Raw genomic sequence first — 11,498 nt, 5'->3', positions numbered from 1 at the left:
AGAAAATTTCGGGAGTTTATAAGTGGGAATTCAAGTAGCTCTTAGGATATCTTTCCGTCAGATGTATGATATGAAATTGGGGTTCGACGTCTAGTGGTCCGCCTATTCACGGTTGGTTTTACAGTGGTCTCGTTGTGTCTTAAAGAGTCCTTGGCTATGCTGACTCGGGGACGCTTCGTATGTCATGTGCACTACCTTGTACATGATGGTGCTGTATGATCGAGCCCGTGTAGGCCCCACCACGAAAACTTCGGACGAAATCTCTATCATATGTTTGTTCCGGCTTATTCTGCAAGCCAATCCTTTGTTTTGTTTTGAGTTGTGGTACTCGAGTTGCTTCGAAGTCAAGTGTTGATTCCATACCTTTCCGAACCGGTGTTCTCATACTCCTATGTGAATACTAATCCTTCTCGATCATCGAGTCTACCATGTCAATCCTTTTCACCGGTGTGCTTCTCTTCAAGTGGATCCGATCATTTCAACATCCGCAAGATCAAGTATCAGTTTCTTGTGAACGGTGTTTGTTTCATCCGTCTCCAAGTTGCCTTTGTTTTTCTCGCCCACCCACCCTTGTTTCTTAAAGGACTCAGATTTCTTAATACAGTATCCATTTTATTCATGTGAAGACTCTTCATTTTTGTCTTTGAATGTTCTTATTCGGTGATTCTCTTGAAGATTCTAATGGAGCTCCAAGTTCATCATTCTTCATTCTTTTCATCTCTGGTTGTTTCAAGTAAAGCTTTGGGGATCATATCCTTTTTCCTCATTTCAATGCTTTCTCATGCCGGTGCAATTCTTAATCAGTCACCTCTCGCTATTCGTTTGTTCCGGAGTGCTCAAGATATCTCAGAAGATGCTAGTGTTTATTCTCTTGGATTCAAGATCTTTCGAGTTTGTTACCTCATTCAAGACATTTAATTTAACCCGTGCTTTCTCTCTTTTGAATCGTTCTACAGTGTATCTTTTCAGTGGACCCTAACCCACAGGTCTTTTCCAGGATCTTACCTGACTCCTCTTATTTTCCGGGAGTTATCCTAAATTCTTTTCAAAGTTTGACGTAAGAATGAGTTATCATCAGTCAAATGCCTTATCCAAGATCTTTGAAATTCTTTTCATCGTTGGATCAACCTTTTCCATTCTTCATTCCGGAGTGTCTCAACAATTCATGGTGGTGTTTCTCATCGTAATTCTCATATTTTGAAGACCGAAGAAGAATTTTCCTCCATATCTTGTTCCATTCTCTTCAAGATTCATGGGTCTAGCTTGATGCCATCCTCTCATAATTGTTTTTGAGCGTGAGATTTCTTTTCACCCATCTAGAGTAATTCAGAGTATTTTCAATTTGATTCTTCGAAGGCCATCATTTTGGGATTATTCATTCTAGCTTTCAGCTCTCATCCTCCTAATTTTATCGGTGCATCAATCAAATATCCTCTAATCAGTGCATGATCTCTACGTTCTCTCATATATAAATTCTCTCAAGCATCTTCATTCATTTGCTAATTCTTCCCGGTGTTTTCTTTATCTTCTCTTCGTTCATTTTTAATTCTTATGGTGGTTCGTTCAAGAGTTCTCGTCATTCGTTATCATATCAATTTATTCGTTGTTTTCAATCCTACCGGCGGTTCGTTGAAGACCTTTCTCAAGTTTATGTTATATCTCTCTTAATTTTTCTACGAGAATAAGTAATATGCCAAATCCATTGTTTGTCATCAATTTAATTGGAGAAGGATATGCATAACATAATTCTTATTCTTGTTCATCCAAGTGATTAATTCCCTGTTCCGGAGGCTCATCAAATTCTCATTTTCATTTGTTTCATTTTTTTCCGGAGTTCCAAGTTTGCTCTTTATCTCGTTGCAAAGCTTCATCTAATCATTGCAAGGCTTCAACCTTACTCTTCTCATCTTTCTTTTCGAATGAACATTCCTTTGTTTACCGGAGTTCTTCATGGAGGTTCTACATGATGGTTCATCAAGGATTTATTTCCTTCTCGAAGTGTTCATCAAGATTCTTTTCAGAGGAGCTCAAGTATTCTTTATCTTGCATTTCAAAGTGCAATTCTTTTAACCGTATCATTCGAGGTGGTATTATGTCATTCTTGATAATTTGAGTTCATGGCTCATGATTCACATGTTGTTAAGAATGAGGTATTTTAAATCCATCAATCTCGTCATTGGAGTTATCTGGGGTTATATTTCACCTAAAGCTTTCCCTAAGGATTAATGCTATTAATGGTGATAATATATGACCCAAGTTCTTCATTTATCCTCCCGGTGAAATAAGTTTCTCGTCTCCTTGTTCTTATCAATCAAATCTTTTTCATGAGTGGCAAGTTGTCACCTCATAATTTTGAGATTTTCTCCATAAGCCCACTACAACCTTGTTCTTTTCATTGTTGATAATCCAACAACTCCGTTCTAGCATTTGTCGTAAGCGTGCTCTCCCAAGATCTTGTGTTCCCTTCGTTCATTCCATTTTCATTCTTTCATTTCTTCTGGAGGCATTGTGATGTTGCTCTCTTCGTTTCCATCACCTCATTTTTGCCAAGATCATATCCTTTCCTCTGCTAATCCTTTTCGAACCGGAGTGTCGTGTTTTCATTCAAGTATCTTCTCATCTTATCAAGTTTTTATTCAATTCCTTTTCTTTTCAATCGGAGTGCTGCCCGAAGATGTTCTTCCTTGTTCCTCTTTTCTAACGGAGTGTTTTCAACTTCGTTCATCTCCGTTGTATTCTTTTCTCGAAATGGCTTAACCTTTTCAAGGTTCTTTGGTTTCACTCATTTGTCAAAGAAGCAACTTAGTTTTACCTCTTCTCTTTCTCTTCCGTTTTTCCCTCCGGTGCCATTCTAGATCTCAGGATGAGATCCTCTCATAGTGGTGGAGTGTTGTAACGCCCCGATATCGATGTGCCAGGTGTCCTCCAGTTATTCGCTGTTGTTGCCTTGTCATTGCTTGCGTGTCATGCATTGCATATCATGTCATCATGTGCATTTCATTTGCATACATGTTCGTCTCATGCATCCGAGCTTTTTCCCCGTTGTCCGTTTTGCAATCCAGCGCTCCTATGTCACCCGGTGTCCCTTTCTACCTCTTTTCGTGTGCGAGCGTTAAACGTTTTCGGATTGGGCCGAGACTTGCCATGCGGCCTTGGTTTACTACCGGTAGACCGCCTGTCAAGTTTTGTGCCATTTGGACTTCGTTTGATACTCCAACGGTTAACTGAGGGACCGAAAAGGCCTCGTGTGTGTTGCAGCCCAACACCCTTCCATTTTGGCCCAAAACCCACCAAGAACCCCTCCATCATCTAGAGCGTTCGATCACGATCGCGTGGCCGAAAACCGCAGCTCATTTGGACTCTCCTAGCTCCCTCTACCTCTATAAATAGACCCCTCCATTTCAATCCCGGTTCCATTTCGCCCCTAACCCTAAAAATCCGCTCGCGCCGCCGCCGGACACGTCCGTCCGCGCACCGGACGCGTCCGCCCGCCGCGCCTAGCCAGTCCCCTTGCGCCTCGTGGCATGCGCCACTCCCTCCACCGTCGGCCCGAGGCGGCCCGCATCCGGCCCTCCCGGCCCACGCACGCCCGCCGCCGCCATCCCTCGCCGCGGAGCCGCGCCGCCCGTGCCGGCCTCCCGCTCCACCACCGAGCTGCTCACCGCCCCGCCGCCTACCTCCCTCATCGGCGAGCGCCGCCACCTCGCCACTCCGCCGTGGCGCGCCACCACATCCGCCGGACCCCGCGCCGGCGCGCAACCCCTCGCCGCCCGGCGAGCTCCTCCGGCCGGACCCGCTCGACCACGGCCACCTCGCCTCTCCGGCGGCCTGTCCTTCCCCGGTGAACAGGATTCCGGCCGGCGAACCTCGTGAACCGTGCGCAGCTACAGTGATCCAGATTTGGTCAAATCACGGTTGACTTCTCCCCGAAACCCTAGCTAATTTGCATACTTTGACGCATCATAACTCTGCACCCGTAGATCCGTTTCATGCGTGTAACATATCAAAATGTTCGTCTCGACGAGTACATCATTTCATATCATTGCATCATTTTCATTTGAGCTCATCTTGATGCCCAAAATGCTGTTGGAAGAGGGCTATGTGATGATTATGTCAGATCTGTTTCAGCAAATGGCATTTTGTCATTTTTGCCATGATTAATGTGTGCATGCTATGATCCTCAGCTCTACATGTGTTTTGTAGACTGCCATGCCATATTTACAGGGGTGTATGCCATGTATTTTTGTGATCTTTGTGGTTACTAGCACAAGCATGCAAAGTATCGTAATCATTGATGCTGATTTCAGGGACTTAGAATTTCACTAAGTTCTTGTCCTGATTTTGTTGTTATGCCATATGTTCATGTTGTTTCCTAGTGATACGTGCCTCTTTTGAGGATAATCAGTAAGGATGTTTTGTTAATGTTGTGGTGCTATATACATCCATGTCTTTGTTCACATTTATGGAGCACCCTAGCTTGAGTCAATCGAGCTCTACTTTTGCTATAAAATGATCCTAGCAGATTGTTGACATGTTTAGTGATTTTGCCGAGGATGTTGCTATTGATCCGTGCATGCTATGTTGTTGTTCTTTCCATGTCTAGCTTCTATGACATGCCTTCTTGATTGTTGTATGCTTAGTTTGTCATGCCATGCTTTGTAGTGAGTGCATCGAGCTCGTAAACATGCCTACTCGTTAACTATTTTGCCATGCTCCAGTTTTTCACTAAGTCTGAATCTGTTTATGTTTTTGCTATGTTTACATACTTGCAATTGTATTTTTTGATCCCTTTTGGCTCAAGGTCACTAAGGGACTTTTGGTATGTGCTTAGAGTAACTTCATGCCATGCCTTGCTTTGCCATGTTAAGCTCCTGTAGTATGTAGTTTTCATGTTCTAAAGATTGCTTCCTGATGATAAATTCCAGACTTTTGTTAATTTCACTAAGTCTGAAACCTGTTATCTTTTGCTCTATTGTCATGCTTGTTTGAATCTGTTAATGGATGAATTAGACGTAGCTCAGTGTTCATATTTTGTCAAGCATCATGAGTGGATCCCTGCCATGTATTTTGTTGTCATGTTTGAGTGCCGTAGCATATTTTACTTGATGCATTTAGATGGCTACTTGCTGATTATCCCAGATCGGTGCCATATTTGTTTTGCTTGCCATTTCCAAACCGTGCATCCGATTCTGGTGATCTTTGTATCGATTTCAACCGAAATCAACTCCTCTTTCCAGTGGCACTCTTGGATTTCCAATTTGAGGCCAGGTTCAATCATTCCTTTCCAAGTCATGCATATGCATCACATACCATGTTCATGTGTTGGTTGTTTACTAGGTTGTGTGCTTCTTTCCGGTGTTGCTTCTTCGGGTTGGTTCAGATTACGTCGCATTTGTGAGGACCTGTTCGACTACGTCTGTTTGTCTTCTTCATGGACTCATTCTTCTTCCTTGCGGGATCTCAGGCAAGATGACCATACCCTCGAAGTCACTGCTATCTTTGCTTGCTAGTTGCTCGCTCTTTTGCTATGCCTATGCTGCAATACCTACCACTTGCTTATCATGCCTCCCATATTGTTGAACCAATCCTCTAACCCACCTTGCCCTAGCAAACCGTTGTTTGGCTATGTTACCGCTTTGCTCAGTCCCTCTTATAGCGTTGTTAGTTGCAGGTGAAGATTGGAGTTTGTTCCATTTTGTACCATGGATATTTTGTTGGGATATCACAATATCTCTTATCTAATTAATGCATCTATATACTTGGTAAAGGGTGGAAGGCTCGGCCTTATGCCTTATGTTTTCTTGATGGGTGTATGCTTAGTTTGGCATGCCATGCTTTGTAGTCAGTGCATCGAGCTCGTAAACATGCCTACTCGTTAACTGTTTTGCCATGCTCCAGTTTTTCACTAAGTCTGAATCTGTTTATGTTTTTGCTATGTTTACATGCTTGCAATTGTATTTTTTAATTGTATTTCAAGGTCACTAAGAGACTTTTGGTATGTGCTTAGAGTAGCTTCATGCCATGCCTTGCTTTGCCATGTTAAGCTCCTGTAGCATGTAGTCTTCATGCTCTAAAGATTGCTTCCTGATGATAAATTCCAGACTTCTGTTAATTTCAGTAAGTCTGAAACCTGTTATCTTTTGCTCTATTGCCATGCTTGTTTGAACCTGTTAATGGATGAATTAGCCGTAGCTAGGTGTTCATATTTTGTCAAGAATCATGAGTGGATCCCTGCCATGTATTTTGTTGCCATGTTTGAGTGTCGTAGCATATTTTACTTGATGCATTAAGATGGCTACTTGCTGATTATCGCAGACCGGTGTCATATTTGTTTTGCTTGCCATTTCCAAACCGTGCATCCGATTACGGTGATCTTTATATCGATTTCAACCGAAATCAACTCCTCTTTCCAGTGGCACTCTTGGATTTCCAATTTGAGGCCAGGTTCAATCATTCCTTTCCAAGTCATGCATATGCATCACATACCGCATCTCGCATATCATACCATGTTCATGTGTTGGTTGTTTACTAGGTTGTGTGCTTCTTTCCGGTGTTGCTTCTTCGGGTTGGTTCCAATTACGTCGCGTTTGTGAGGACCTGTTCGACTACGTCTGTTTGTCTTCTTCATGGACTCGTTCTTCTTCCATGCGGGATCTCCGGCAAGATGACCATACGCTGGAAATCACCTCTATCTTTGCTTGCTAGTTGCTCGCTCTTTTGCTATGACTATGCTGCGATACCTACCACTTGCTTATCATGCCTCCCTTATTGTTGAACCAAGCCTCTAACCCACCTTGCCCTAGCAAACCGTTGTTTGGCTATGTTACCGCTTTGCTCAGTCCCTCTTATAGCGTTGTTAGTTGCAGGTGAAGATTGGAGTTTGTTCCATTTTGGAACATGGATATTTTGTTGGGATATCACAATATATCTTATCTAATTAATGCATCTATATACTTGGAAAAGGGTGGAACACTCGGCCTTATGCCTGGTGTTTTGTTCCACTCTTGCCGCCCTAGTTTCCGTCATATCGGTGTTATGTTCCCGGATTTTGCATTCCTTACGCGGTTGGGTTATAATGGGAACCCCTTGATAGTTCGCCTTGAATAAAACTCCTCCAGCAATGCCCAACATTGGTTTTAACATTCGCCACCTAGCCTTTTCTTTCCCTTGGGTTCTGCAGACTCAAGGGTCATCTTTATTTAACCCCCCCCCCCCCGGGCCAGTGCTCCTCTGAGTGTTGGTCCAAACTAGAGCCGTGTGCAGCGCCCCCTCGGGGAAACTCGAGGTTTGGTTTTAGTTGTATGGAGCGCTCATCTGAGTGTGCCCTGAGAACGAGATATGTGCAGCTCCTATCGGGATTTGTCGTCACATTCGGGTGGTGTTGCTGGACTTGTCTTACCATTGTCGAGGATGTCTTGTAACCGGGATGCCGAGTCTGATCGGATTGTCTTGGGAGAAGGAATATCCTTCGTTCACCGTGAGAGCTTGTGATGGGCTAAGTTGGGACACCCCTGTAGGGATTTGAACTTTCGAAAGCCGTGCCCGCGGTTATGGGCAGATGGGAATTTGTTAATGTTCGGTTGTAGAAAACCTGAAGTTGAACTTAATTAAAATGCATCAACCGCGTGTGTTACCGTGATGGTCTCTTCTCGGCGGGGTCCGGGAAGTGAACACGGTGTTGGAGTTATGTTTGACATAGGTTGTTCTAGGATCACTTCTTGATCATAGTTGTTCGACCATGCTTTTACCTTCTCTTCTCGCTCTCATTTGCGTATGTTAGCCACCATATATGCTAGTCGCTTGCCGCAGCTCCACCTCATACCTTTTACCCTTCCCATAAGCTTAAATAGTCTTGATCGCGAGGGTGTGAGATTGCTGAGTCCCCGTGACTGACAGATACTTCCAAAACTAGCTTGCAGGTGGTGTTGAACCGAGCAGGTGATGCAACCAAGCTAAAGGAGGAGCTCGATGAAGATCTTGTCCTTTGTGTTGTTTCATTCTAGTTGATCAGTACTGGAGCCCAGTTGGGTTCGATCGGGGATCTGTGTAGCTTTTGGGGTAGTCTTCTTTCATTTTGGTTCCGTAGTCGGACCTTGATTGTATCTGGATGATGTAATGCTTTATTCATGTATTGTGTGAAGTGGCGATTGTAAGCCAACTATGTATCTCTTTCCCTTATGTATTACATGGGTTGTGTGAAGATTACCTCACTTGTGACATTGGTTTCAATGCGGTTATGCCTCTAAGTCGTGCTTCGACACGTGGGAGATATAGCCGCATCGAGGGCGTTACATAACCCTAGTGGTGACTCTAGCTGGGACGGTGCTAGCAGATGTAGAAGTACGGTAGGATTGGATGAGCATCGGACAGTGGTCAGGGGAACTCTTTGGAAGACCATGTTTCGGTCGTCTTGTTCTCAAACAACCTGAAGTGCGAGAACGTAAAAAGAGGGATCGAATCTTGCGGGTAAAGTGTACAAACCTCTGCAGATGGTTAAAACCTAATCGATTAGCCGTGTCCCCGGTTACGGACAACTTGAGCCTCTGGACTTGGATCTATCTCGGAACTCTCAACACCGGACTGATAATTTTATTGTGGGCAACTTATGATGATTTGGGTGATGAGACATCGGTTGGTGGAACTATGTAATGATATAAAACTTCATAGTACAGACTCCTGATATTCCTTTGTTGTAGGGAAAATAAACCCAGCTTTTATGCAAAAACAGCAGACACAGAGCCACAAAGCCATATTGCATATAGAATAGTTTTATCATCTGCTTTCTCATGTTGTGATCTTGCCGGTACATTCAACGTACTGACCTACATGGCTGCAATGTTTGATGTCGCATATATTTTTACTTCCGACAAGTAAGAATACGGTACAGGGTTACGGTCTACACTCAACTTGCCGATGGTGTTGATGGGACTCCACACCCGATTGATTGTTTCCGCTGGGACTTATAAGGTATATATCAGTTTCACGTTATTTATACATGTGATTGTCCTTTGATATATACATTGATGTACTGTGTGTAACAGCATACTGATCCAGGGATGGAACAGATACACAGAGGCTTGACCGTCTGAGGTCGGGTCGCTACATCTGATTATCTCATGCCATCCTCTTTTTCATACATACTACATCCTCCTATCATGTGGTTGTCTAACATCAAAGTTCAGTTCGTTTGTATCATGCATCAATTTTTTCTAAAGAACTAAATTTGTATTCCCTTTTCTTGTGAGCTTGACTTGATATGGCACAAAGAAAGAGGAAGGAACACAGAATGGCAAGGGATGGTGTTCGTACTGAGGACACACGCAAACGGAAGCGGAAGAATTATCCAGATTTTGCTGGTACTGATGGTGCAATAGAAGGTCAAAGTCCACAGGAAAATTGTACAAACACAGTATCCCTAATTGTACAAAACAAGCCAAACAGAAACTAATAGCTGCCACCAAACAAGCAGCGACAACCCTAGTTGTTGCAACACCTTCCATAGTACTACTAGCTGCACAAGTTACTCGTTTGTCAACTCAGCTAGCAGCATGTTCCCAAGCTCCCTTCCCACCTCATACTACTTCCGGAGCACTCTTGACACAAGACGAGTTGCCAAGATCAGATGAACCTTGTGAGCTTCAACAACAAGAAGGTAGTTGCTAAAGTCAAGTTACAGTTGCATGCTTCTTTATATGTAGTCTGGCAGTTTGATGTACACTAACACTTCCTATGTTCGTTGTTGGACTAGCACCTAGGCACAAGAGGAAACAAACATCAGGGATAATGCTTGATAGGTTAACTAAATCTAGAGGAGGAAGAATGGAGATCCATTTTGAGGCAGGTTTAAAAAGGCCACGTGATGCTATAGAGTCAGCCAAGTTAGTATCAGATGCAGTGGTTGCCGTTAGGTGTCATGCATGTATCCTCCCAACATGCATTTAGTACAAGAATGACAAAGATGAAACCCAGTTCAACACCTTCCTCGACCATTTATCTGTAAGTATGGTTATGTATGGAAACTAGTAATATCGTCTTTCTCTGTCCCATGCTTTCTAGGTTGCTGATAATGAGACTCCCATAATTTTCAATAGATGAGGTTCAAGTTGGATAGCCAACATGATGCAACTAGACAAGCTTCCACCCATGTTTTCAAGTCTACTATACGACAGTATCGGTGTAACTTGAGGAAAACTCACTTTGAAGGCAAGGCTAACAGTGAACTTGCCCAAACATCTCCAATGGAAAATATATCGGATGAAGACTCGAGAGGCCTTGTTAAACACTGGTCTGATCTAAAGTATCAAGTATATTTTATATGTGTGATCAAATCACATGTTGAACTCCTATTTACGCATGTGCCCCACAAATCTATCTTCTTGTAGGTGAGTTATTCAAAGAACAAGGCCAACCGTACGAAGTGAAATTCCAACAGATGACAGGATCTCGTAGCTATATTGCACACTATGAGGCTCTTGTAATTAGGTGTTGTTTCACTCTTTTCGTTGTGCCATATTATCAGATCTATATTGACTTGTTCCAAATGCAGAGGAAAGCCCGCAAGGACCAAAAAGTACCTGAACCAAATGTTGTGGAAATCTTGAAGGACTGTCACAAAAGCAAGACGAAAGGCATGACTACATCAGTCAAAGCCTCTATTGTAAGTCCTTAATCCTCATGCCTTTTAACTACTACTTACTCTGACTTGTGCATTGAATTGCACGGTTTGCATCCAATGTCTATTACTCTTTTCAATTTTATACACAATTGTCTTACCGTATCATTGCACCTTACAAGGTTCAAAAGAGAGGAGTGATGTTCCTTTGATCTTGATCTGTAATCTAGTTCCATGTTGGGCTTGCCCACACAACGTTACAATTGCATGTTTGTCTATTCTCAATTTTTTTTGTGATATGAACGATTTCATACTATGCTTACCGTATTATAAACTTTGTCTCTTTATCCTTAGCTGTCAATACAATGTGAAGAAATAGACAATACATTAGCCATGGTACATGGTCATATGTTTGGAACCTGGTTTTATTATGTACTTTGTAGTAAAATACAACTAATATTTTACATGGGTTCACCAGAATAAGTTCTGTATATAGACCAAAGCTATTTTGTTTGGTTTTGCTGCCTCCTTAATATCTTCTATTCTGGTACTACTAATGCAAAAAATAAACTTTTTAGCAAGCTATGGAACAAATGGTGGAACCACCACCTTTCTGAAGGTGATGAGGCAACTATAGCCGCAATGTCACCTCTTGCTGTAGTGGGTCAATACATGTCCACTAACAGTACGTACGTGCGTAATACTAGGTTGGTTGTTGAGGCAATCTCGTCCAAACTGCCTCATGATGAAGATACGCAAGCTCAAAATAATGTTATATCTGTGCTCCAGACACATGTCCATTCCCTAACAAAGACCCTTTGTGAAACAACGACAACCATTGTTCGATATCGTCAAGATATGCATGGTTTTGAAACCAGACTATCAG

The sequence above is a fragment of the Triticum urartu genome, chromosome 2A, assembly GCF_056163025.1.
Source record: "Triticum urartu cultivar PI428250 chromosome 2A, HENAU_Tu73, whole genome shotgun sequence".
NCBI classification, from domain to species: Eukaryota; Viridiplantae; Streptophyta; class Magnoliopsida; order Poales; family Poaceae; genus Triticum; species Triticum urartu.
Note: the sequence above shows the minus strand (reverse complement) of the source record.